This window comes from Hippoglossus hippoglossus, chromosome 18 (assembly GCF_009819705.1).
Source record: "Hippoglossus hippoglossus isolate fHipHip1 chromosome 18, fHipHip1.pri, whole genome shotgun sequence".
NCBI lineage: Eukaryota > Metazoa > Chordata > Actinopteri > Pleuronectiformes > Pleuronectidae > Hippoglossus > Hippoglossus hippoglossus.
The window spans coordinates 3,529,799-3,557,067 of NC_047168.1; the positions used below are offsets into that span (position 1 = coordinate 3,529,799).

The window sequence follows — 27,269 nt, forward strand, 5'->3', positions numbered from 1 at the left end:
AGTCCGTTTAGTTCCTTTGGACAATTAGTTGTGATCAAAGGGAATCATCTATATCGGATAGATTCCAGTTTGTTCATGCTAATAACATCTTTCCCAGGCACACAAACATTGGTCATGGAGTTCCACAGGGTTTTGTACTGGGACCGAAAACCCTCACCCTATATATCCTTCTGTCAGGCAATATTATCAGCTAGCACCGTTTACAGACACTCCGCTGTACTAAGCCGGACAAACTAATCAGGTAGTCAAACTTCAGGAATGACTGGTAGGTTTTTACTTCTGAATCCCTGTTGAATCCAGAACAGAATTCATGTTCCTTCTCTCGATATACAAATCCTTAATGGCCAAGCTCCACCATATCTCAAAGTAGTGAATTATCCCAATAGATAACTTCACTCTCAAAATACAGGTTTACTTGTGGTTCTTAGAGTTTCCAAGAGCAGAAAGGGAGGCAGAGCTATGTCCTTCCATAGACTGCTTATGTTCTCTCTCTCTTTCTCTTTCTCTCTGTCCTCATTCTGAAGGTATCTCAAGGGATGCAGGGTCCTGATCTGATACTACTGCTCAACACTAATTACTGTCATTTCTGCTGTAATTATTGCTCTCACCATTAAACCTATAACTTAGATATACAACTCTCTTTTCTTTCTCTCTTCACCATTTCTCTCCTTTCAATCCAAACGGTCGGGGCAGGTCGCTGCCCACCCTGAGTCAGCATCTGTCTAATATATAACTGCAATATTAATATTGTATGAACTTTGACATTGTGTTAATCTTTTCTGTCCTGAAAATAATCTATTATCCAGAGAGCAGTCCCTATGGTTTATCGATACAATCATATATATATATATATATATATATATATATATATATATTTCATGGTAAATTCTGCTCCAGACAAAGTAAATCAGTCCTCGTATTTAACAAAGAAAAATAAATAGTGTTCTAAATTACATAATCTCATAACTGTATCTTTTCAATTCATGAGATATTTTCCTGTGATTCTTTTGTTTATTTTACGATTATATTGTATATACGTGATCATCGCAATTTATCCTTTTGGGTTTAACAAATGGCTTTACAGTCTAACCAATAATTGTTGCGATACTTCGAAGCTAAAATACTAATCTTCTTGTGGCACTTGAGGAAAAACTGGGGAATCGCCAATTTCACGAGGGTCCACCTTGTGTGGAAAGTGAGTATCTGTATGCACCTTCATGCAGTCCATCCGGAGGTCGTGGGGATTTTTCATTTTGGACTAAAGTGGAGGAGAAACCTATTGAAATTCTGAATACTCACTAAAGTGGCCAGGAAAATATGACCTCTCTGTGGTCACCTCCAGTGGACAGATGTGGTCATTTCCCTCCAGTTAGTTCAAACATTAAGCCTGAAATTGCATCGATCCTGCTCCAGGAGGAGGAAATATTCTGTTATAAACCATAGTTCAACGTTTTCTCACATCATTTCCCATCCATAAAATGAGGACTAGTTCAGTGGAAGTAATGACTGTGTGTACGTTCTATTTCTGTCATGCGGATATAAGATGTTCAGTAGTGAGAACTGGTGCTTCACAGCTACAATACAGGTTATGGCAGGGCAAGGACAGTACGTGTGTGTGTGTGTGTGTGTGTGTGTGTGTGTGTGTGTGTTCATTAATTCATTCATTCATTCATTCATAAACAATTTTGTGAGAAGAAAGTGTGAGTGCATTCATGTGTCTGCATTTTGGACCCCTCGTGTAGACACATGAATGATGGCTTCTGTTTTTGACCCACATTAAACCCTTTAGCCCTCAGTCTGATCAGATTTTTCATGTGAATAACGATAAGGGCGAAGCTAAATTGTGGGGTAAGTTTCTGGAGAATTAAATAACACTAGAATTAAACCACCGCTAATTTTAAAGGGGGAATTCCGAAGCACTTCAGGGATTTGTTAGAGTCTGAGCTACTGAGGCACCAGCCACTCACAGATGTGTGTTTCTATGCGTGTAGACTGGATATATGTCTGATGTGATTCGTCTGCCTGATGATTTTGCGCTGGGATGTCAGAAATTGAAAAGGGCTGCGTGGAAATTGCAGCCGATCCAAGTGAACCCTTCAAAATCAAATCTCTCCAGAGAGAGGCCATCGACTCAAAATGTGAATCTGTTTGAAGAATGAGAGGAACGACATGAGGTGGGAGTGGGGGGGGGAGATACCACGGTGAGAGAAGGATCAGTGACGTCAGCGAGGACGTGACGGAGAAACGCCTGGCCCTCCTTTATCCCAGCGCAAGTCTCAAAGGCTCATGTTGCCATGGACACTGTGAATGAAAGTCTATAAAGCACAGTGATGTGGCTCTGCAGTGCCTTCACAGTGAGCACTAAGTGGGGTTTTTTGTTTGCTTTTTATTTGATCTATTTGATTCAATTATTTATATGATCTTTATTTTAAATATTCTGCTCTGTTTAAACAATAAATGGAGTTGAATATTGAATTTCTTAAGGTAGCACTATTGAGCATAGTCATGTTGAGAGAGCAAGGATGGAAGAATCTATACACAGCATTAAAGGACGAAATAATAAATATAAAATATATGCTGAATACAAACTAAAAGCATAACACTTAGGTAAAGATGCATTCATTCATTTTATGTCCTTTTGGGGACAGCAGAACAATTTTTTGACATAATATAATCTCACCATGTTGTTATGATGAACAATTGTTAAAACACAATTCACACATCCTGCTGATACTACACATCATTAATATTCACTTTGATGTGCTGTTCAGGCCCTCTCCTGAATGTAGATCCAATATCCACATTCCTTTTAGCTCTGGTTTGGTCTCCACCACCGCCTGAGGAAACATTCAGCTTTTTAGCAGCTAAATGATCTTTAGCTGGGTGGCTAACTCGTAGCTCCTCTCCACTTCAGGAGGGTTTGAGAGCCTGTAGAGCAGGGGTCGGCAACCCCAATGATGGCACGCGGCGCCATAACCATTGGCACACTTGTTAAAGAAATGTTCAAAGGTTTTGCCGTCACGCAGCCTGTATTATTTAGCTTGATTGATGTTAACACCTCCCAGCCACTAGGTGCCAGTAATGCGCCATAGGCTCGATGCCAATCGCCATTAAATAATAATAATAAGAAGAAGCCTCCCAGCCGGCGCAGCTCGCATTTCCCCACATGAGTCTCCGTGAAGTGCAGCCGTTCAGGTGTATTGGTGACGTCATGTCCGCTAGCTAAAAAAACGAAGACACGGGCATTTCCGCCCTCATGGGCAGAAGACTGTGGCTTTGTTTTTCATAAGGACCGTGCTGTGTGCACGTTGTGTTTGGAAAGTGTTGTGTGCCGAACGTCCAGTGTGAAGCGCCACTTTGAGACAAAGCACGAAAGAAGTTTCAAGCATCAGGCAGACAAGGGAGAATCAATCAAACGTGCAGTGTCCAGGTATGAGAAGCCAACTCTCTCAAAGTCTTTGAAGCAAGCTTTTGCAATTCTGAATATGAGTGTGGTTGGTGGGGTTAATGACAAACTTATTATTGCAATCATGAGATAAACATGTTTCTTTAAAGTGTTGTTCTATATATATAGCCAATATGGATGGAATAAAATGACATGTCTGTTGGAAATATTAATGTGGTTCAACAATAAGACTATTGATATGGCACACTAATTCACAGGGAAATTTTACATTGGCACTTATTGTCAAAAAGGTTGCCGACCCCTGCTGTAGAGCAAAGCAGCTCCTTCAGTCTATTTGACAAACTGGGGTGCTTTAGATATACGTCATTAAAAAGATAATTGTGTCCTAATGCACTCTCTGTTGATTTATTGGTTCAAAAATCTTTTCCAATGTACATATACGTTGGATTTTTAATTCTATTTTTAATCATAGTTTCTTATTTCTCTTTTCAAACAAAAATTTAACTGTATTACATTTTTAAAGTCCACCATTTATTCATGAATTCATTGATGTATATACAAATTTTGTTTTTATTGCCAACTTGATTTGAACTATTTATTAATAGATAGATATTTTAATTGTAAATTAATTTGATAATTTCTATCTAAAATAGTAAATAATGAATAACTTTGTAATCTAGTCTAAGAAATGACACTTTTTGTCCTCCATGCTTCAAAATTAGATTTAACTTGTTCCCTTTACAGCTCAAAAGATCATGCTCAGCATCATTTATATACACAGAGCTCAGCATCGGATGTTTTCCTTCTCCGCTCAGTTCAGTCGTCAAATCAAGCTCCCACAAGTCAGGGTCCTCTATTCCCCTGCAGAGAACCTCTTATTGACATTAATGAAGAGCGGGAATGAACTTCTCTCCGTCTCTCTCCATTTCTCTCTCTGCTCAGCTGCCTTTGCAGAGCAGCAAAATGAAATAAAAAGGAACAAAACCTGATGCTTCCTCAAAATGTGATTACGCTTGATTCTGATGCCGAAGCTGCGGAGAGGAGGATGTTCATCACTTTGTGAAGTTGCGAAGATGACAATTGTTTTGGGCACTTTTACCGGTCTCAGTCATGCAATTGTCAGCTTCCTCTTTATTCATTTTCTGTCATGGATTCGATTATAGCCAAACAAGAAAGGAGAGGATACATTTTGCATTGGGTGTCCATTGCATCAACCCATCCATAGCAAGACAGAACCCTTTAAAAATATCAGTGGAAATATATGTGTGAAATGTTTAAACTTGAAATAACTCATTACTTCTGTAATGACATGTCCAGATCGTAACTTAGTGCCGAAGTACTGAAGTTTATAAAAACAATGCAACTGGAGTCAGGCAATCAAATACGTGTGATGACATTCAGCTTTGGAATTTAGGTAATAAATGCAGTGAAATGAGTCCTGGTCAGAAGAGACACTGTGCGATATTACTATTTTTCACGAGTTATATTATGTTTAGCATCATAATTTGTTAAATATAATGTGCAATATTACTTTCATATTACTCAGTCGTATCATTCTCATTACTATTTTCTATTGCCTCTTTAGTTTAGTATTAGTTTACTGTCTCATGTAATTTATCTTCATTTCTATTGTTATTTCCAATAGACACTGGTTCTGCATTTAGTCTGTATACACTATTTATTTATTTCCACGTATAATACACTTTATTTTTATATTTTATAATACACTTTATATTTATCACTTACCGTAAGCTTTTCAATTTCACTTATATTTTTTAAACTTAATACTATTGATTTATTCTAATGTACTATATTGTATATTGTACAGTCACTGTAATCTTGGAGCAATCTCGGACTTTATCAGGTTTAATAAAGTCTATCGTATCTTATCTTATTTCTAACACTGTCTCCGTGAGTCCACTGAAAGGAAGTCATTGAACAAAACTGCTCTTGGATTTTTTCCGCAGTGCTCTGTGATCTGTGGACAGATGTTCAACAGCCGGTGTCTAATTTTGCCAAATAAATAAATAACATTAACAATATATCAGTGTTACTTTGGGAATTAAAGGCAATGCATGTCATCATCACCCTAACCTCATCCAGGCTGGGCACCATTAGGTGGAGGGAGCACGAGCCTCAGGGAATAACCTGCAATCGATGCAATTTAAGTTGCAGCAGGAAAGAGTGCAGAAAAATACCAGGGCAATTGCGAACTGAGTTACACAGCGAGTCTGTGCACAGGCATTTTGTGGAGCAACAAAAGAGCCACTGATGGACGTTAACATTTTGTGAATGGCTGAGAAAGTCTGAGCGCTCCCTCCAAGCTTAAAATGATACGGCACATCACACAAGAGGGCAACTGGGGACACGAGCTGAAAATTAGCAGCGGCTATAAACTCTCTGCGCAGCCCATCAGTTTCATGCTCTGTATTGGAACTGTGTTAAACTGCATCATCCCTATCGAATACAGACAGTGCCACAGACCTTATTCATCCTATTGAGAGTGGCACTGAGAAGAGTGTGACTAAGAGGCGGTGCTTTTTCTCTCTTCTTTTATTGGGGTTCCTGACTTTTCACGGCAACAATAAAACCATCCAGTAGGAAATACACAGTGGTGGGATGTAACAGAGTCGATTGCTTAGTGAATTATTAGTAATTTTTTTACGGGTACTATAATTACTAATAATTCTCTTTTACTCCACGTCATTATATCAGCAAATATCTGACCTCTCTACCCCCCCACTACATCTTGTTCAGTGTTTTTTTTTTTTTTCAATCAATCGATAATGAGAGGGGAATCAGTCGATTGATCCAATCAGAGCAGGCAGGTATCATTAGACCACGCCCCCTGCAGCAGCAGCATCACACATTCAAGACCAATGCTTAAAAAAAAGTTTCATAAGGGAATAAGCTACACTCAGCAAGTACTTTAAATTTTAATACTTTAAGTATATAGTGCATATAAAGCAAGTACTATTAAAACATTAGTGATATAACAATAACAACATGCAATAACTAAAATGTAGCAGAAAGGTTTATGCCACATTAGCTATTATGCATGATTTATATTACTATATCTGATTTCAATATAGCAGTGCATGCGTTTTCAGACAAGATCCCTCCTAACCTGCAACAATCTAATGATTTTCTCTAATTCAGCCTTTAAAATAATTAAATTCAGAGGTAAAAAATAAAAGTGAATTATTATTTTTAGCTTGTTTATTTGATGTCAAAATTCTCAACAGGGCCTAATCCTTACTTTAGTTTTTATATCAACATCAGTAGTCTGTGTTTTGGGATCTGCTACGCAAAACTGTACTGTCTCCAGATACTTGAACGGTAATGATGTAGTAGACTGGTGCATTAGGGGAATAGGCAACACTCAGCAAGTGCTTTTACTTTGAATGTTTTCAGTTAATTTAAAAGCAAGTACTTACTTACTTTACATATTTTCTGTTTGTTTGTAGTTTTGCTTAAGTGAGATGTCTGGGTACTTCATCCACCGCCGTAAAAACTAAATATATAATAAAGATAGTTGTATGTGTAAAATCTTCTCCTTTGTATGAATTGTCCTCTTCGCCCTGCTGTGCCTCCCGCTGCCACGAGCACTGCAGGGCACGCACGTGTTTGCAGGTGCACGTGCGTCGACACAACAAATAAGCAGGATTTAAAAAGTGTTTATTTATTTAGATGAGAGGTGAACTTGTGTAACTCAGGTTTGATTTAGATGCAAAGTAAAATAATCTCCTCTCTTAACCACTTGTTGATTGACCCCGATGGAAAACGTCATCAGGATTTCGGAGAGGAGAACCTTGGTGCCATTTTTTTAAAGCCATCTTTCTGTGTGACAGACTCTCTACCATTGAAGCAATATATAAATAACAGCTGTTTTCAATTTATACACAGCCAATATTTTTTCCCTTCATATTTTAAATTGGAGGGTGTACAGATGATCACATGTAGAAAAATAGAGCGTACGCAGAAACATATTTTGATTAGATTTTTTTATATAATCCGAGACCGGAAATTGCAAGATACAGAAATGTAAAATAATAATGTCAATAATTACAATAATACTACTAGCAATGATTAAGTTCAGAGGGAACATTTAAGCAATTACTCACAGGAAGAGATAACAAAATATTAATTATTGAAAATATAAACAAAACTGACAGGACTAAAATGTTTAAATATAATGACATTAAATCAAATACAACAAGGAAGTCTTTACCATTAAAACAATAATACAATAGGGCTGAGAGTAAATTATGACATAAGTAAGCAGAGTTCCCTGGTATGGTGCTTTTGACCTTTTTTATAGATATTGGTTAAGTGGAGATAACTTTTTGTGCATTCCACAATCAGGGGGTTGAAATAACTCTTGAATTTGTATTTAATTCTGATACGGATATTGTGAACTACAGGTTCAGCATGCTTGTTGCTCAATGTGACTCCTGACTGGACACATGTGACATAAGAGAAATCAGGAGCTCGTGACAGGAGAATAAAACTGCAGCTCTGTTGCATGTGGGACGGCATTTCCTCTTTTCTTTCATAGGTCTGGAAATGTAATTCAAAGGATGACCCAGTGTTACCTTTTGTTAAATGAGATAAGTTAAGAAGCACTGAAGCTCCTTTCCTAATCCTCTAGACAATTAATATTATTATTATATTACTGTTCTTATTATGGCAGTTAGGAACCTTCCTAAGATAAATACACTCTTTGACTGCGCCCTGGGATAGGAAATGTGTTCTTTATGGATATTGTATTTCACTGGTTTGCAGGAAATGGCTTCATTTAAATTCTGTGTGGATGCATGTCACCTATATGTTGCATCTTTGCCTCTGTGAAATTGTGGCTCTGTGTGGCCTCTGTGTTTCTGATAGACGACAAGTATTTATCACGCAATACATTTATTATTGATTCTTAATTTGCGGTTGATGACGGCTTCATCTCACTCATTCACAGGAGGCTTTTATGTTCTGTAGGAGAGTGTAACTTGTGTGTTCAGGGCTGAACACAGTGATTAATAGGTTGATTCATGTTTCCAGTAACTGAGTTGCTTGTTTTTAGATGTGATAAATGGCTCCCAGAATGTTTTTGAGTCCCAGGTGATTTCTGATAGCGTATGTTGCTGTTTGCATTTTTGCTTAACTTAAACAATTTAATAATTACCATATGCTATTTATAGATATCTTTTTTGTACAAGGATGTTGGACACGCTATATTAATTACCCCACAATTCTTTATCGGATTAATTGACATTCCATGAAACTGTCCACTGCAGCTTCAGGGAGTTCAGTGGGACAATATAAAATGTTTGCTTTGGTCAACTGCAACTCCATCTTCAGTTTCCATATTCAATTCTCAATGACATGAAAAATACTCTCAATTTCAAAGCTGTAACTAGAGAATAGTTTGCATTTCTTTTAAAACTTGAGCGATACAGATTTTTTGGGGGGCTGATGCTGATACTGATGTTAGGGAGAAGAATGTATACATGTGTAAAATGGCAATAGTTCTCAAGATGTCATTATCAAACGATTGACAACAAAGAAAGAAGGTTTGATATTTTACGTCAACCCACAAGCTTTATTATTTATAATTATAGATAAACATAAATACATACATATCCATGATTTACACTATTTCCAATAGCGGACGCATTAATTCATATATGTAAAGGTAATATAAGTAGTTTCTCCTTCTGCCCACTCTATGATTACGGCAGCTAAGAAACCCTGGAGCCTCCTGTGCTGTGACATGAGCTGGAATGAGCCCAGAATACAGCACATTCTCAAGATGAAGTGAGAAAGTCTTTTTATACCTCCTATATTTAAAGCCTCACATTTCACCTCGAGGTGTGTTTTTTATCAGTTAAGAGTCATAAAAGCTGTTTCGGCAGGAATTTAGGTAACTCTCAGGAGGTCACCCACTCCTTCGCACATGCGTAGGTGGTGTTAATCAAATCCGCACGTATATGTTCAATTTAAACCCATATAAAAAGGTTTTAATTAGACTCAAGAATATATATATATTTTTTTCTTAAAATGCCCTTGAGGATGAAACTTCTCTTTCTGCAATGAAAATGGCAAGATTATCATTTGCGTTGTCATTTTGAGTCCAACTCAGGAGCGTTCTTTGGTCTGTAAACTGATCTGAACATCACTGTCTGGCAGGATTGTAAGAGCCGTCACGATTTTCTGTGAATCAATGCTAAACAGTCAGTAGGCTTCAGTGTCTGCGTTTGCGTCAGAGCTTGACCAGTTCATCGGTTTGCCGATATTCACCTCTCCGAGTCATATTGCCGAGCATTGGCCAGAATGTCGCTGATATATAATCATTTCAAAGTATTACCTCTAATAGCAGTCAAGACATTGTTTTTTCCATCAAATGATTCAGCTCAAAGTTTATTGGCCGCAAACAGGAGATAGGGTATGGAACTTCTTCTCCAAAGATGGGGATAGTTTACTGCAATACCTGCAAAGCAAACATGGCAGAGGGAGCAATGAGGAAAATATGGGCATTTATGTTATTAAATTCAAGTTCTATAGATTTGGTTGTATTTCATGTTTTCTTTTTATTTATAGATAATTATAGCAAGTTTGCAGGTGAATTGTTAAATATTATGCCTCAATTACATTATGTTTGATAATGACATCTGAAGAATAATGACAATTTATATACCTGTTTTGCGTTTTCTTTATTGGATATATATATATATATATATATGAAATGTGTGTGTATATATATTTATAATAACACAATTGTACCCTGTCCAAAATACATTTCCCAACATGCATATATCATCAAAACGGTTGCATACGGTTTTAATGCAGACTGTGATTTGAATACTGAGACATGCACGACCATGGTGGCCTCTGTGTGTGATCCTAATTTTGAAAAGCAGCACCAGCAGCAGCAGCGTGTGCAGGAACTACATTATTTCCACGAGACCCTCATCTAAAATGCCTGTGCTATTTCCAGCCTTTCTATTAGAAAATGTCAGAACCTCAGGCTTTAAATCTATTTCGTGCCGATCTGATGCTCGGTTTGTGCTCACACAGCCAAATTGCACAAAGTCCTTTTACAGGATAACGAGTGAACCAGAGCAGGAAAGAAGCCAGGAAGTGTGATAAGAGTGGCTCACAGCAAAGTGACACTGGAACAAAGATGTCCCCAGTGCTGTACCGGAGGAAAACCAAGACGTCTTCAGCCAAGGATAACGGAGCTCATTTCTACTGTATGAATCAGTTCACTTTAATGCTGATGTCATACTAAAAGTTGGAGAATCAGCGAGACTGAAATCAGGCTGAAGAGGGCATCCAGTCAGTTGAGTTTGTGCACATGTAGCCACTAGAGGGCAGTGTGTAAGTGCACAGCCGTCTCCTGTGTGCAGCTGCTGCAGAACATAATCGCACGAGACCTAGTGCACTAATCTATTCTGTTTGTTATCACTGTTGCCTGCCATTTCTTCCACTGTGGCTTCCCATTTCGCCCCCAATCGGGAATTGTAAAGCATCGGGTCAGGGGTTGAGCATGTCTTCCCTTTGCCGCGCTCACCTGGAGCCCCTTTGATGAGCTGCTGTCAGAAATAGCTTCACGCGGCGGGGCTGACTAATGATGTTTTTAGGGAGAGTGGGTCCTCCCACCGCAGAGAGCGGCACACATAACCGAGCGGGGCTGATTGACAGATTGAGATCATGGAAATTACAGACAAAAGGTCTTTATGGAAATACATGCTGAATTAAAACATTACACAGTCGTCAGTCGTCGCTCCTTTATCACAACAGCGTGAGTATCACGGCGAGACCAAAGGAGGAATATGTAGTTTTGAATCGCAGTGATTTCCGCTATTGTTATGAGCTTTGCAAAATACACACGTGCTTCAGGATGACTTACTTGAGTCATTTGGAGGGGATGCCATTTGCTGCAGTCGCGTCTGACTGATCAAAGGTTGATTTTTGCATTTCACCTCAACGTGCTTCACCTGCCTCTGTGCTGAATTGTCCACTGTTCTTGGCCGCCTGTGACAAGCGTATATTGGTACATGGGAAAATAATTATCCGTCATCTCACTTGCTTTCACAACTAACTCACTTTAACAGGAGCATGTCTGCAAAGGAGTGTGCAATGCATGCCAGCAGAACACAAACAATTACACAACGCAGCCTCTTTTAAATTTATTTTGCAGCATCCGATAAAAGAGCCCTGAGCAAATGTGCCTGCATGCATGGGAAGATTTCCAAGGGAGAAGTGTTTGCAGGGTAAATATCGCGGTTGGCCTTAGTGCACGTCTACAGAACAATTACATGCTTCATTGTTGTGACAAAAACGGGCAGAGACAGCAGCTATCTGCTGCTAATTTAGCTCAGTAAGTCCCCAAAGAGTGTCTCATTGGATACTGTATGTGAGCACCTCGGCTCTGGCTGTGAAAGGCACAAGAAGCTCCAGTGTAATGGACAGTGGGATTGGTCTAATTACTGTTTAGTGGATCCATTGTGGCTAATCAGATTTTTAGGTTAATTTACTAATGGATGTGAGTTGAAGTTATTCTGCATTTCTCTACATTTTTAGCCTTCAGCAAATACAGGAAGTGCAGCAGCGGCAGAATTACCGACAAGATATTCTAATGACTCATAAGTTATCTCTGCTGTAAGTGATGATGACGCGAGGCTGACCATAAATCAAGCTGTTTGCTACATGGAGCCTCACTCTTTGTCTTGCTAGGGTTTGATTTTCTCACGCCTTTTTTAAAGGAGAGTTACCTAACACATTTAGACGGAATTTGTGTAATCAAGGACGTCAGTTAAGAATGATTGAGCGACTAATGCACACAGAGAGAAACTCCATGCGGTCTATTATAACAATATAAACTGATGGTGGACAGAAGTGCATTCAAGTCATGTCCAAATCACCGTTTGTTCGTTTAACTGTAGCAAAAATGGCTCCTGTGCCAGGTGCATAGTTGGTTATACTTGTACTTGGTTGTTCTTGTACTTAATTTTGTGTTTTAGGTGTAACATGCAACAAACCAATCAGAGTGCCGTCTCCCATTTTCTTTAAAAGCCAGTAAGCAAAGAAAATTTCATGTACTTGTTCCATGTGCAGCTTTAACACCATGTGGAAAAATCTAGACCATAGTATTAATTACATCAACGAAAACTATGATAGAAATATTAATTGACAAAGTTTTATAACGATGTGAACAAGACTTAAACTGAATAAAAAGTAACACAATTTTTGTTGACGATTAAAAAGCAGGCAATTAGACCTTTTTTAATGGAAAGTCTGATTCAACAACCTGCGTCCATCACTGAGCAGTGGAACCTTGTGTGGTGAGGGGCGAGTTGGCCAGCAACACGGTAGCGGAGGATCTGGTGTCAGAGTTAAACGTTGGATTTAAACTCCCAAAACCAAAAGGGAACCTAATAACATTATTGAGACTGAATATGCAATCTTTTTCTGAAAGTCGCAGCATCTGGAGCGCAGCATTATGCAAAGCAAGCCATTATCCACCTTATTTGATCAGTTAATAAAAGTTCTAACCTTCGAGAACTTGTCACTGCACTATTTCAAGTTTTCCATAAAATATATAAATCAAAAAAAGCCAGGGGAATATCTAAAGATCTGACGAGAATCAAAAGATCTAAAGTAGATCTAAAGTGCAGACATTGTGCCGTCACATGGCGTGAGTTTATCACCCAGAGGTAAAATGTCCTCATCGTGGTCTATATAATCTTTAGTCTTGATATCAAAAGGAATTTGCAAATTCTCCCTCTACATCTTTGCTAAAGAAAGATCACAGTTGTAATCTGACGACTATATATATGGCGACACTTCTCGAGCTGGCTAAACCCAGAAAATGAATAGTTAGCAATAAGTGAGTGAATCCAGTTTGGTATTTTAACATCACGTGAAGCTGCAGTAATGTTTGGTTAGTGGGAACACCTGTATTCATGGTAACTACGCAAAGGTGGTGATAGCTGTAGCCACAAAATATGAAGACATAACATTTAAAGTTGCATGACAAAAAATGTACATGAACGTGAAACAAAAACTATAAACTGAAACATCTTACATTTTTTTAGCCTATAACTAAACTAAACTAAAAACATGTATTTACTAAAAAAATAAGTTGCCAAAATTACACATTTTTGCCATTCCATGCCATGTACTGCAACAATCCTGTGTCCATATCTGGGTCAAGCTCAAATCTGCTGATGCAGACATGTTACTTGGGGCTAATAATTTAACTCAGGTAATTGAACTTCTGCGTTAAAAGGATTAGTTAAATATAAATAATTATCTGTAATTCGATTAATGAGCAAAAAAAAAAGAACAGATGATAAAATTGGCAAAAAGGGAGTAAAATTGATTGAGTGTGATGATTTCCTCACCAGCAGCAATCTGCCCTGCTGCAGAGGGCCGATGGTGCAGCTCATCTTTCTCCCCGAGACTCCGTCCCAGGGGATTTGAGAGTCCATGTCCTGATTCATCACCTGCAATGGTGCAATTGAACATTTAAAGAGGAACCAGGGGTACACTGTAGAGCGTAAGCCGTAATAAATGGTGTTCTTAAGAGCCATTCATTGCCTGTCCCGGGCACATGGAAATGATGACGGATCAGTTTTCTTTGCCGTGCCTCATTTCTTATCCAAATGAAATCCGGGAAGCCCATTCATCCTGCTTAGGAGATAATAAATTGGTTGAGTTGTTGGCTGTATATATAGACCTCATGAGTTGACCCACCTCTGTGCTTACTGCGTGCTGGGGTCCTTTACCTTCCTTCTCTACCCGCTCGCTCTCATTGTCGTCTCTTTATGTTCACTTTTTGAACAGAGACTTTATAATAGAGTGGCTTAGTCCATTCTTCTGCCATTCACACAAATTGAGGCACACGCACAAATAAAATAAATAACTGACAACAGCCTGCACTCCTATCTGACCTAATGTTGTTATGGCATAATTTAGTATGCACAGTAAAAGGATGAAACAGCTCCTATTGGAACAACTTCAAATGGGTTAATTAAATTGATTAATCTCATGTATGAAGCCATTATTTCTAAATCAGTGGAATTCCATTCTTTATTTCAAAGGCAACTACTAAGTCCAAATAAAGGAAATTATCCACTAATACCTGGTAAACATGACTGATAACTAGATGCACAGTGCAACAAATGAGCAGTTTTAACTAACAGTAATAGATGAAAAGAGCAACTGGCAATATGAAAAAGATATCTAGGAATAAAATTGTAGAGAAATAAAAATTCTTGTATCAACGTCATCACAATGATTAACTGCAGGACGGAAATAATTGTCTTGTCCTGTTTCTATTAGTGCAGATGTGACAGATGTGCTGTAGAGACTTCCTTGGCTAGTATGACCTTAATGTCAAATCTAGATGGCTCTTCCAGAAGCGTTGTTGGTTGCCTGGTGATGTTAATGTGTAAGATGGGGTTGAGTAGACTTAGCAGTGTATTACTGACAGTTTGGCGCTGACCCACTTAAATTGCTCTGCTGTACTACCTGAACTTAAATCTTATAGAACAAATTGCCGTTGGTTGCAGTAATGGTTTCAAAAAGGAAAAAATTCAAAACAACAAAGACACTGTTCTTCTGGTTCTACTGTAATTTATCTTGTAAAAGGTTTCATGAAAGAAATTTCCCAAACTTATTTTGTTTACTATGAAGAAGAGATTCCCATTTGAATCTGGATTTATCTGTCCAGGGTGTAAATTTTTTCTTATCCAGTATCAGCTACTATTGGCTCCAGCCCCCCCCCCGAATTATGAATATGATATTCAATTTCTAACAATAAATCCCCCCCATGTCCTACACACTGGACCTTTTTAAAAGGCTGGATTAGTTACACTGGGGTCTAATTTACAACAGGTATCTGTGATCCCTCTTTTGAAGCCCTGTTAAGGAGCAAGGAATTATTCAATATGAATCACAGTACTGTGATTCAAGTGGCAAAGTAATTGTACTTGTAGACTAGAATTAGCTTGTTTTTAAAGGTTTCCGACACTAGAACTAAATGAAACAGTGTTGCAAAATCTGTCACATGAATAAATTGATGAACAGATATTAATCAGCAAGTTTTGTTAATCAATTAATCATTTGAGATACTTTTCCTGCAAAACTGCAAAACAGTCACTGGCACATACTAAGTCTACTGAGAATATAAAACAAGGAATTTGAATATTAACGGAATCGATCTGTAATTAAATGATTTTGCAGCTTTATTGCACAAACATGTTTGACATGCTGTGTCTGTATTTAAACAATCATTAGAAATAAGACTGAGGTTGCAAAACTTAGTGTCCTTGGACCACTCTTTACACCTGCAGGTGCTCTTTGATATCTTCAAAGACAGAGTTAAAACATAGTGTTATGCCCCACCAGCGACAGCTGTGGCAGAGGCATACATTTCCCTCTGACAATTCCCTTGAAATGTGGATAAAAGTTGCTCTACTTTTGGATGGATGTTTAATGGTAGTGGCAGCAATCAGTGGGTAGTCGTATGGGTGTGCTTTTCCTGCAACTGGCGACATACTCTCAATGACCTTGAATGAATACTTAAAGAATGGCAGTAACAGGATTGGTGTTGGTGATAGAATAACCATGCTGTTTAATCTGTGCATTGTATTTAATCATTTCATATTTGACTGCCTAAGCTTTGTATCTGTTGTAACCCTCACTCATGATGTACTTATCATTATTTATTGTTAATAATTAGGTTGACTTAAAGTGACAGAAGATTGGTGATGTTACTCCTCCTAGACAATTAATCAAACATTTAAATTAATCTTAAAACTCATATGTGGCACGAGATATTATTAGCATCCAATATTGGGTGTTGTGAAACAGTGATTGAAAAGCAAATGAATTTGATTGATGAGTTTAATTATATTTGTGCTGTTAATAGCTCAGAAAGGTGCAGTCTGTCATGGCGCTGATAGCTTTGCAGTAGGCGGAGGAGCTTTATATATTCTTGAGTAATTCACAATTATCAAGATGCTGACAGTGAACTTGAGACTGATTATAACGAAGCCTTCATATTTCATGGCTTGTGACTCTGGCGTGTTTACATGTGGAGGTGATGATCAAATGCTCGAGTAAATGAGATCCCAGGAGACTCGGCGTGAGATCCTATAAGGGAAGTTACCGTCACGCTCATTTCCATACATGACAGACAGGTGGAAAATGAAAGAAAGAGATTTACCTGTCATGGTGTCGTTTGGTGTTTCAGGGTTAAAGGTTAAACTTCCCAACACAGCAGATTCAGTCTACTCTGGTTGGACCTGCAGCTTCTTTGGATAACTAGCAGTGCAGTTAAACTGAATGTCAGCTGGCATTTATGAGAGGCTCCGACTTCATCCTGGGAATGGATGTTTTATACATTCAGAATACATAATGAGTTGTTATGATTTCCATAGCTGGGGAAACACAGATGTGAACAAATAATGGTTTATCAGGTGTGACGCTGGGAAATGTTGTAGGTAATAGAAAGTTTCTCAGAGTGACAGATAGGTGATGGTTGGAGGCGTTTTGTCACTTTTATTGGACAATTTGACTAAACCGACAATTAACTTATGGAAAAAACACTTATTGAAGCTCAGCTGTCACCTATAAATGTGACTGAATATATTTACTCTTATTTTACCATATCTGTAAATACCAGCGATGGTATTGCGTGGATATAAAATGACAGATGATGTTCAAATTACACCAATTAACCTTTTTTGTATGTTAATGTGATTTAAAGCAAAGTAGCAAATAGTATACACACAGAATAGAGTTAAAGAGGAGGGACAGACCTTGACTGAAAATCAACAAGCACTGCTATAGTGATTGTGATGAGAAATATGAAATGGTTATGCAAACCATGCATAAAAGCCAATGTGACTTAAATGGTTCATGGTTCTGCTACATTTTAGTCAGTGTTAGTAACTTTCTGTTTTTCTTGTGACACTGTATGTTAAACTATTAAATCAACAAAACAGGCAACTTCCTCTGTGCTGCCTTCAACCCGTTTCTGCTGCTGTTATTTCTCGTAAGTAACAGCACAAATCTGTAGATATTGACAATACTTTAAAATTGGAATTAAATTGACTGGCATCATAGTGATAATAAATTTAACTGTGTCACAGTTTTAAATCCCACTGGTGATCAGATAATAACAGTGTGATGATGAAAATGTCAATTATTTTGGTGCCAGCAAATAACAACCGTCAACAGCACATTCAGTCTAAATGGAAAGGGTGAAGCACGAAGCCGCGTTGGCTGCAAAAAAAAAAAAAAACTCAAGCTGTGGTAAACAATTCCACGATTGGAAAAAAAAAAAAAAAAGCCAGCAGCGCTGATATTTCTCATTTTTAAGGTTGTAATTCAATGTGGCACGCCAGAATGTATCACTCCTCAGCCCCATTCAGCTTTAAATTTCACCATTCCCTTCTGCTCATATTACAGATGTATTCTCATTTTATTCACTCGTCTTCTTTTATTGAGAACATCTCGAAAAATACTCGAGCGTTAGCGGAAGCCATTACATCTTCCTATGTTTCCAGTAATGTGTGTGTGTGTGCCTTAAATTCACACGTACATATACTGATGCAAAGAGAAAAACACACACTCACACAGCTGCGTTGTCAAATATATTCAAAGTGACAGGTGCAAGGACACTATATGACCTTACTAACAACCGATGATATGCTCTATGTAGACACACTCGTATGAAGAACACATTCAGTACATAATGCCACATAGCAATAAAATCGGTCTTGTATGTGCACATGGATACGTTGACACAAATTACACACCCGCAGGAGAAGGAGGAGCTGCTATCTCAAATATATTTGATGTATTACGGCTTGTCATTCGTGCAATGTAGTAAATGGCTGTATTTCGAACATGGAGTGCAAAGTGTCACATCATTTTTTTGCTCGCTCATATAGACCTACATACATCTCACACACACACACACACACACTTGCCCCCCCCGTCCAGACCACTCTCTTGTGCACGTGTGTGTGTATTTTTATATCAGTAGGGAACAGGGAAAGAGCCTGGAGAGGGCAAAAAGAAGCAAAGCGCCAGAGCGAGTTTCCGCGTGTTGAGTTTATAGACAGTAATAGAAGATGGAGGCGGACAAATTGAATCCAAAAAGAAGCGGTACTGGATCCATCACCTGGCGCTGTTTTTTGTATAGCAAGGAACAGCAAAATATGCAACCACAAATTCGTTTTGCCATTTGAAATGTCACCCTCTACTAAATGAAGAATACCTGAGCCTCCACATCTGTCCACATCTCCCTTTGATTCGTACGGTCACAGCAGTATGATGATTGTAGATATCCTTACCAACACCTTTCTCCATATCCACTAAGGCTAACGGCTTATCTAGTAATGTTGAAAAAAGTTAATGATTTCCACTTTGGCTCATACCTCACCCTACCACCAAGTTTGAAGAACATCGTTTCAGTAGTTTTTTCGTAATCCTGCTAACAGACCGAAAAACAGCAACGAAAACATAACCTCCTTAGTGGAGGCAATAATTTGAACCCCCCCCCCCCCCCCCCCCCCCCTCTGCAGAACAATAAGTCATGTTTGTGTGTTTAACACCAATGATGGGTCCAAATGGGTCAGACGGATTAAAGTGAATGAGAAGGGCTAGGGTTACATGCGAATCAGTGGATGAGATAAAGATCTAAAGTAGGGCTTTAACCCTGATGTCCTGGCTGTGTGCGTCACGTTACGTCTCCTGTGTGAACTGCGTCTGTGCAAAATGTTGGGACTTTTTTTCAATTTGTTTAAATACGTTTCTCCTAAACTTAAGAGCGAATGAAAGTAAAATCCTGTAGCCTACGTGTCCTAATAACTTCTGATTAGTGTTGGTGTTTGTTGTTAACGTGCACTGTGAGCGCAGGTCAGCGGGGGACTGAGGAGGGAGGACGTGCAGCAGGGTGACGGGACGTAGCGGGAAACCCGACAGTCCGTGAATGCACACATTGGGGAAAGTATTAACGTAATTAAGCAGAATTAAGTCGGTTAGAGGTTATAAATGTCGGTTTCAATACATTTTCGGTTAGTTGCCCAGCCCCAATCTAAAGGCAGCCATGGTAATCACGTCTTTAATTCATTTTAAAGACTTAAACATTTGTCTCAGTGACAGTTTGGATCTTTGCCTCTGTGGTGCACACAGTCTGCTTTCTTTCTCTTCCTGTTTTTGACCTATTTTCACAAACACGATGCACAAAAAGTGCACTTTAAATTATGTTGTTTTGAAATGTCTTTCTGAGGGTTTCTTGTTAAAAACACTTTTTTGTTGTCTCGAGCTCTGTTTTTGTTAAGGGTCTAAACTAGGCCACAGTATGTGGGACTACATCATTTTCTGCTGTTGAAATGCAGTTGCTTTGTTTGAAAAAAATATATGAATGTTTTGTTACACTTAATCCTCTTTTTGCAGGGAAGTTTAAATGTGTTCCAATAGAAACCACTAGTAATTATCAATATGAATGTTTTAATGTTGCAGGGACTGTTAGAATCATTATACTGCTTCGGTTGTTTGCATCAAAGGGTTAAATTGAGTATTTATGAGGTTATTTCTTCAAGATATATTGAGTATCGTGATAAAGCCTAAAAATATTGCTACATTATACTTATACCGCAGGCGGCAGCCAGGGTATGATCAATATGTTTTGGCTTCACTTTCAGAAGATCTCATGTTGTCCTTGGTTATATACAGTCATTGACCTGAGGTATCACCAAGTAAGCACAAACAACAGTAATTAGACACGTCCCCAGGAACAAGTACTCCACACTACTGCAGCAAAACAGACCACTACCATGTGTTTTCAAGTGATTAATAGACACATTAAAATAAAGCTGCTGCTTTTTTGATGTTAAAAGAGAGAGTGCTGAAAGACACAGGTTGAAAGGAGGCATTTTAACTGATTATTGTAACAGACTGAAGATATATGTGTAAGCTTTTACATTGTGCCATCTATGGTAATTATGATAGACAAGATTGGAGACTGATGTCCATCTCTGCACACTGTATAGAAATGTGGTTTGCAGTTCATAGTTAGTTGTCCATTTGTCAGATTAAGCATCTGATGCTACAAGGGAATCTTGAGCCTTAAAACAAATAGTGACTTAATTGACGTGGTAATATAGATTCATATAGGTTGTGTTTTCCATTAATTACTTAGACAAATTAGACTTTAGGGGGGTGTCACACTCTAATTTGTCTTGCCAGCTTCATTGTAGAACTGTGTGCAGTGCTCTTTTGCTCACTTGGTGTGCCCCCAAACAATCCATAAAGTTTTTACTGTCCTCACAGACAGGCAGGCCTCATCACAGTTTCAGCTGTAGCCGTGCAAGTTCTCTCGTGGGGTGGGGGGGTCCACAGAGCAGGTACATTCAGCTGCTGCCACAGATCTTAATCTGTGGAAGACACGGTAGACTGATAGGTGGGTTAATAATGTTACATGTCGTCATTTGATATTTGGTTGATACATAAAATATGAACACACAAAAAACAGCATACACACTTACATGTGTCCATTGTATGTGGTCCTGAGAATCCTTATCTGAAATTAAATCAGTTTCACTACGCTAACCTCAAATTTGAGTGCATGTGTGCAGCTGTGGTTTTAGACGCAGCAGTGATGTCATAGTGTGAATTCACATCTCTCTCTGCCACGCAGATCTGCAGGACAATGCTAAATCAGTTCTAAAAAATCTCTTCACTTGTTACACACACACTGATTAGCCCAGACAGAGGGCAGGGTGGTAATGAGTGGATCCTGGTTGCGTGGTCGAGCTGAAGGGTCTTTGGAGGCGGTGAGGTCAGTCGGATGCAGCTTCACCGCCATGGCAGTTTAATTAGAGCGTTCTATAATGGTGCCCACTCTTGAATAACCCTTAATGAGAACCCAGTTACTCTATATGTCCTTAATTTGTTCAGAGTGACTGAGGCCATGAATAATCTGAAACAGTGAATGGTTATCTGAGGTTTGTGGGAGTTGGGCTGGGTGTGGTGGTGAGGAGCGGATTATTGTGTTGGGAGAAGTGTGTGTTTGGGAGTCAGTTTAGCTCTGTTCCGTCAGCAGAGAGGTGAGAGCTGTGTGGAGGGGGGGTGGGTGCGGGCAGCTTCGAGGTGTGGACAATGTTTCTGCAAGCCTCGACGTTGACTTTACATTTCCCAAACACATGCACACAAGCATAAGGGTGATGGTTGCCATGGCAACTGGGCAAAAATAGTAAGAGAGGGATGGTGAAGAGCGCGCACACACAGACACGCACGCACGCGCACACACACACTCGCTTAACACATAAACCCTCTCAGAAGCTGAGTGATTTTATAATCTCACTACACATTTGTCTCCTCCATCCCTGACATCTCTCCATCTTTTGTTCCTCGCCTCCCTTTCAGTCGCTCTCTCTCTCTCTCTCTCTCTCTCTCTCTCTCTCAGTTTCTCACACTTTGCGTGCATGCGTGCGTGTGTGTGTGAGAGAGAGAGAGAGACAGTGTAATCTGCCGACAGCCAGATTGATAGGTAAGAGTGGTGTGTTTGTATGGCTTCATTCCAGCAGCGGAGGTTTGAAGGCAGCTACCTGTTCATCCATCATCCTCCCCTCTGCCCCGCAGTCTGGATTTTACGCCGCAGTGACAACCACTCTCTCATACACACACAGGCACAGTCCTGCTTATCTTATATATTATACACACATGCACGTCCATACTGCCTACTGTACAACAATATACTCTTGTGCTTGAGGCTGACAAAAGCACATTTATACACACACGCAAAAACCCACTTCAAAAGATAAACTTCTGTGAGCAGCCACACAGGCGCTTACACTCTGGAACAGACACACACACACACACGATTTCACTTTATAAGGCTTCCCTTACTTTTCCCGTGATCCCTCTGTGCCCCATTTTCATCCCCTGCTCACCATCTTGTAGCCAGTTTTTTTTTCATCAGCCCCCTCCCATCCCCTTATCCTTGTCACCCCCTTCCTGCTGCATTCGCAGCTCTGCCTTCCATTTACGCACTGCTCCTTATACACATTTGACTTGTAAATTGAGGCTCTATTTGTGTCATGCCCAAGAGGTGCTGTCAATTAGTCTAAACACCATGACGCATCTTGTGAGGAGAGAGCGAGAGGGAAGAAAAGAGAGAGGAAAACCAGAGAGAAAGAAGAGGGACAGATTTGGTAGAAAGAGACGTGGAGGCAAGTAGGGCGCTTTTGCCAAGTGTAGCACCATAGAGGGACCCCCCCCGGTGGTGGAGCAGATCCCAGATCAGTGCGAGTGTCATCAGACAAAACCCCAACTCCAGCCTACTGAACGTCTTGGCAAGAAGCTCTGATCTGACACTCAACCCTGGAGAGCTGCTGAAGCACAGGGGAGTGCCGGAGAGGCTACTGATGCTGACTGTCCTGCATATGGTGGAGAGGCCTCCTGGGGGGTCTACTCGGATGAGGATGTAAACATTTACTTACAACGGTGAAGTGAATGAATGGTGTTTGAAAGAGAAATGTGCTGTGTATAGAAGTACTGTATGAATTTGTGTCCGACTGGAGGAATGCGACTTGTACTGTACCTGTTGTTGGGACAGCTGTGGTTTGAGATTGAGAGCGGGTCGTCCGCTGACCAGAAAGTCGGCGGTTCGATCCCAGTCTCCCCCATTCCACATGGCAAAGTGTCATGATCGTCTGCTCAGGACGGCTTTGCATGATAGCGTCCACCATTTACTTAGCAACATAATGTAACATTACTGGCTTACTTTACCGAGGGCAGGCAATAGGTCAAGCTGACAGCGATCGCCCTCTGCCGAATCAGGAGAGAAAACCAGTTCAGGAGTTCTGATGCGCTTCTGTTCAACTGCAGATTTTGAATTCGAACAGGTCATTCCAGGTTGAATACGAACCCCACCCACAATCAAGTTAATATTCAAATTGCTTTGAGTGGTCAACAAGACTGGAAAACCCATTTACCATAAACAGTTATAGTCTTCGACTGCATGTAAAACTTTACTTGTTGGTTGAGGAAGACAGCGAAACTGGGATGCTGCACCATGGCTCCTCAGAGCAGGGAGTCGTCTGTGAACTATCATAACACTGTGAACCACAGGCACATATTTAAAGATACAACCCTGTTTTTATTGTCTTGAATTCCTTGCGGTAGATTCTTGAACCTGCGCCTGTTGTTGTGTGTCTTCAAAGGTGTTTGTAAGTCACAAACAGAAAGAGGACCCACTGATAAAGACAGTGCTCCCTAGTCGTCAAAAACACCATAGCCCACTTTTAATGTCTGATTCTCAAAAGTCAAACCGGCATCAATCTCTGAACTGCCACAGTTCACTCTGCTGTCTGCAGGTGTGTGGATGTGTGGGTCCAAAACTCTTGAGGCCACTCACTCATAATGCCTGTATACCTCTCTGTTTGTCTTTGGAGGCTTCAAACAATGTCTTCCTCTGTACCCCCCCCCCGTCCCAAACTCTGCCTGGGGGCTGCATGATTAAACACTCAACAACACAGGCGTCTCACAGCCCATTTGAGCTTTTACTCAAAGAGGCAAATAAACAAATCAAGTCTGAGGCTGCCCTGCTTTTTCTGATGCTCACATGCACCCCCACGTGCACGAATACACACTCGAGCACAGGGCTGATAATTTGCACAGCAGGGGCGGCGGCTGCTCAGACGGTGTCATTGTCGATTGTCTGTCTAAGCAGTGACGTCACATCTCTTATGATCACTAAGTTCTCAGGCATGTTTACCATAAAGCCTTGTGCCAGTGGGGAAATGATGCCACGGCTTTGTTTTTGGCTTTTTTTTACTTCATTAATTTGATGAATGTCGAGCAGAGCGGGGCAGAAACAAAGCCAGTGAGGAGGACACCAAGTTTAGTCTGGAAATATTTGGGATTGTCTTATCGTAGTGTGATCCATGCATGTGTTCACGTCATATTTTACAGATTGCAGAGTAAACGGGGGAAGCGGCCACAGGGTACGTCTCACAGTTGGATGATGAAATAGGAAGGAAACACCGCACAAATTGGAGCAGAGAAGTCGTGTTCTTCCTTCCTTCCTTACCTTTACTAACCCCTGCTCCAGATTCATAAACAGGGGTTTGAATTTGGTACCGTCTTTGGTGTTTGTGCTGATTCAATCCCTGCGGCGGGAGAGCTGCACTGTCTTTTGAGTCACTGTTTTAAATCTGATTGCAGAGGAATCCTTTTTTATCCTCGGGGATACAAAACTCAGGCAAGACTCATATTTATCACAATGAGAGGTGACAGAACAAACAGCCTTTGAACAATGTCTATTATTTGTATAAGAGTAGTATAAGATGACGATTGACTGATGGATATCGACTTCCACCCTGAGATTGATGTTTTCAGCAGGAAAGATCAGGATTTGGAATTAGGGACTGTGTTGTGTAGTGTTCATCATATACAGTATATAACAAATACAACGCTGGTAACAAATTTCTACTTCTCACCGATGAAACAATAACATAACAGTGTCTCTCTGTGTCACCTTTTTGTGCCAACACTGTGTCTCATCATATCTTACCTGGTTAAACTTGCGTTGTGAGAAAACTATCATTGATGACAAAATACATTTTTATATTTATTAGTGTGTGTATGGGATGCAAGAGTGATAGAAAAGTCCTACATATATAGCACTGCTCAAAAAATGTCCCCTTGTCACCACTGGTAGCATGAGGCAGTACCTGCAGCCCAATTAGGTTGTACAGGTAGTCCAGCTCCTCCAGGATGGCACATCCACACGTGCGGTCGCAAGAAGGTTTGCTGTGTCTCCCAGCACAGTCTCAGGATGCTTGAGGAGATACCAGGAGACCGGCCGTTTCACGAGGAGAGCTGGACAGGGCCGTAGAAGGGCATCAACCAAGCAGCAGGACCAGGATCTGCCCCTTTGTGCCCAACAAAATGACCTGCAAAATGACCAAACTGTCAGAAACAGACTCCATGAGGGGCCGACGTCCTCTAGTGGGACCTGTGCTCACAGCCCAGCACCGTGCAGCTCGATTGGCATTCACCAGAGAGCACCAGCATTGGCAGGTCCGCCACTGGCACCCTGTTCTCTTCACAGATGAGAGCAGGTTCACACTGAGCACATGTGACAGGCGTGAAAGAGTCTGGAGACATCGTGGTGAACGTTATGTTGCCTGTAACATCATCCAGCATGACATGTTTGGTGGTGGGTCACTGATGGTCTGAGGAGGCTTATCCTTGGAGGGTTGCACAGAGCTCCATGTCATAGCCAACAGGACCCTGACTGCTGTTAGCTACTTGGATGAAATCCTCAGAGCGATTGTCAGAAATGATGCTTGTGCAGTGGGCCCTGGGTTCGGTGCATCCAACACCCCCAAGTACTGCCACAGACTGACATAGCTCCAGCTCCTGATCCAGGTCTGGGAGGAGATCACCCAGGACACCATCCTCTGACTCATCAGGATCTTGCCCAGACGTTGTTGAGTGTGCATACAGGCACTCAAGGGCCATTCACACTACTGAGTCACATTATGAGTTGCTGTATTTAAATTCATGCGAGTTGGATCAGCCTGTGATTTAATTATTTTACTTCGATTTCCAGTCTGGTTTTGAATCCAGCCCTCAATGGGTTGATGATTTTGGTGTCTATTGACCGTTGTTGCGTCATTTTGTTCTCAACAACAGTAAAGATTTTCAACTTGAATAGTTCGTTCATCAAGATCTGTTGTGTGATTTAGGTGTTCCCTTAATTGTTTTGAGCACTGTATAAAGACACCATATGAATGGATGACCGTGACTCATAAGGGCTTTTAGTGGTTGTTAAGACTGGAAAATGCACAGAGGACACTGGCAGATCAAACCCTGCATCTAAGGTGTCTTGAATCTCATGTTGTCCACAGTCTTGAACGGCACCATATCCTTAAAAAGAAAGAACCTTGGAGCATTCAGAATTAGCTACAAGCATTTCCTGTTAGTCGTGTACTCATGGATGTACAGCTTCAAGTTCTGTAGTTTTGTAGGAGTTTCTTTTTTATATATGTTTATTCATGCGTGATAATGACATCTTAAACCACACCAGATGTTTGTCATGTCACTGTGTTCAGTTTTGACTGAGTAGGTGTGGCATTAGATGCAAATAGTGGCAATGATCTAGGATTTTTAAAGTACCTTAATTGCCGCATGGAGCTGAGCTGCTGCAGCTGTTTACTGTGTTAGTGAGTGGGCTGAATCAGTGGCCAAACTACTTCCTGTAACTAACCTCCTGTTGTCTTCCTGTTGCCTTTTGAGCAAATTACTCCTCCGGTCCATATAAGTAAAATGCACAAAAGCTCTCCTCCATTATCCTTATGCCTTGTCCATCTGTCGGTCCCATTGCCATGAACAGGATCTTTCAGTAAATCTGTTGAAGCGGGGATCTCTCCAGATTTTCTCTTCCATGCACTGTATATAAAGATGATTAGTCTCTGCCTCATCCTATTGGACGAGCTGAAATATCCTGTATAAGGTTGTCGCCATCTTGTGCTTTTGACGTCATTTGGAGCCAGAGTCTGTGCAGTAGAAAGCCGCGTTATCAGCATTCTGCTTATAGATATGATCAACCAATCGTGAGTCAGCCTCAGCTGTAGATCATGACGTTTTTTTTACAACATCAACACACATCAATGTGATAAGAACTACCAAATATGACAGCAACCATCTTTGAGAAAAATGTATTCAATGTATGTTTGACTTTTTGGTTTGGCCCATGTCCCATTCACTGAAATGGAGGAGGCAGAGTGTATTACCTATATGCTATATACAGCCTCTAGGTGGCGATCTAGCTTATTTG

General features: G+C 40.2%; 1 long non-coding RNA gene across 1 annotated transcript; it reads left to right on the top strand.

Annotated features, from left to right (window-relative positions):
* The first annotated feature begins 286 nt into the window (after positions 1 to 286).
* On the top strand, positions 287 to 26,913 carry LOC117779278. The gene is made up of 3 exons (XR_004616973.1): positions 287 to 524; positions 8,379 to 8,386; positions 26,902 to 26,913. It is a non-coding gene; the product is annotated as an uncharacterized LOC117779278 (long non-coding RNA).
* The last annotated feature ends 356 nt before the right edge of the window (positions 26,914 to 27,269 follow it).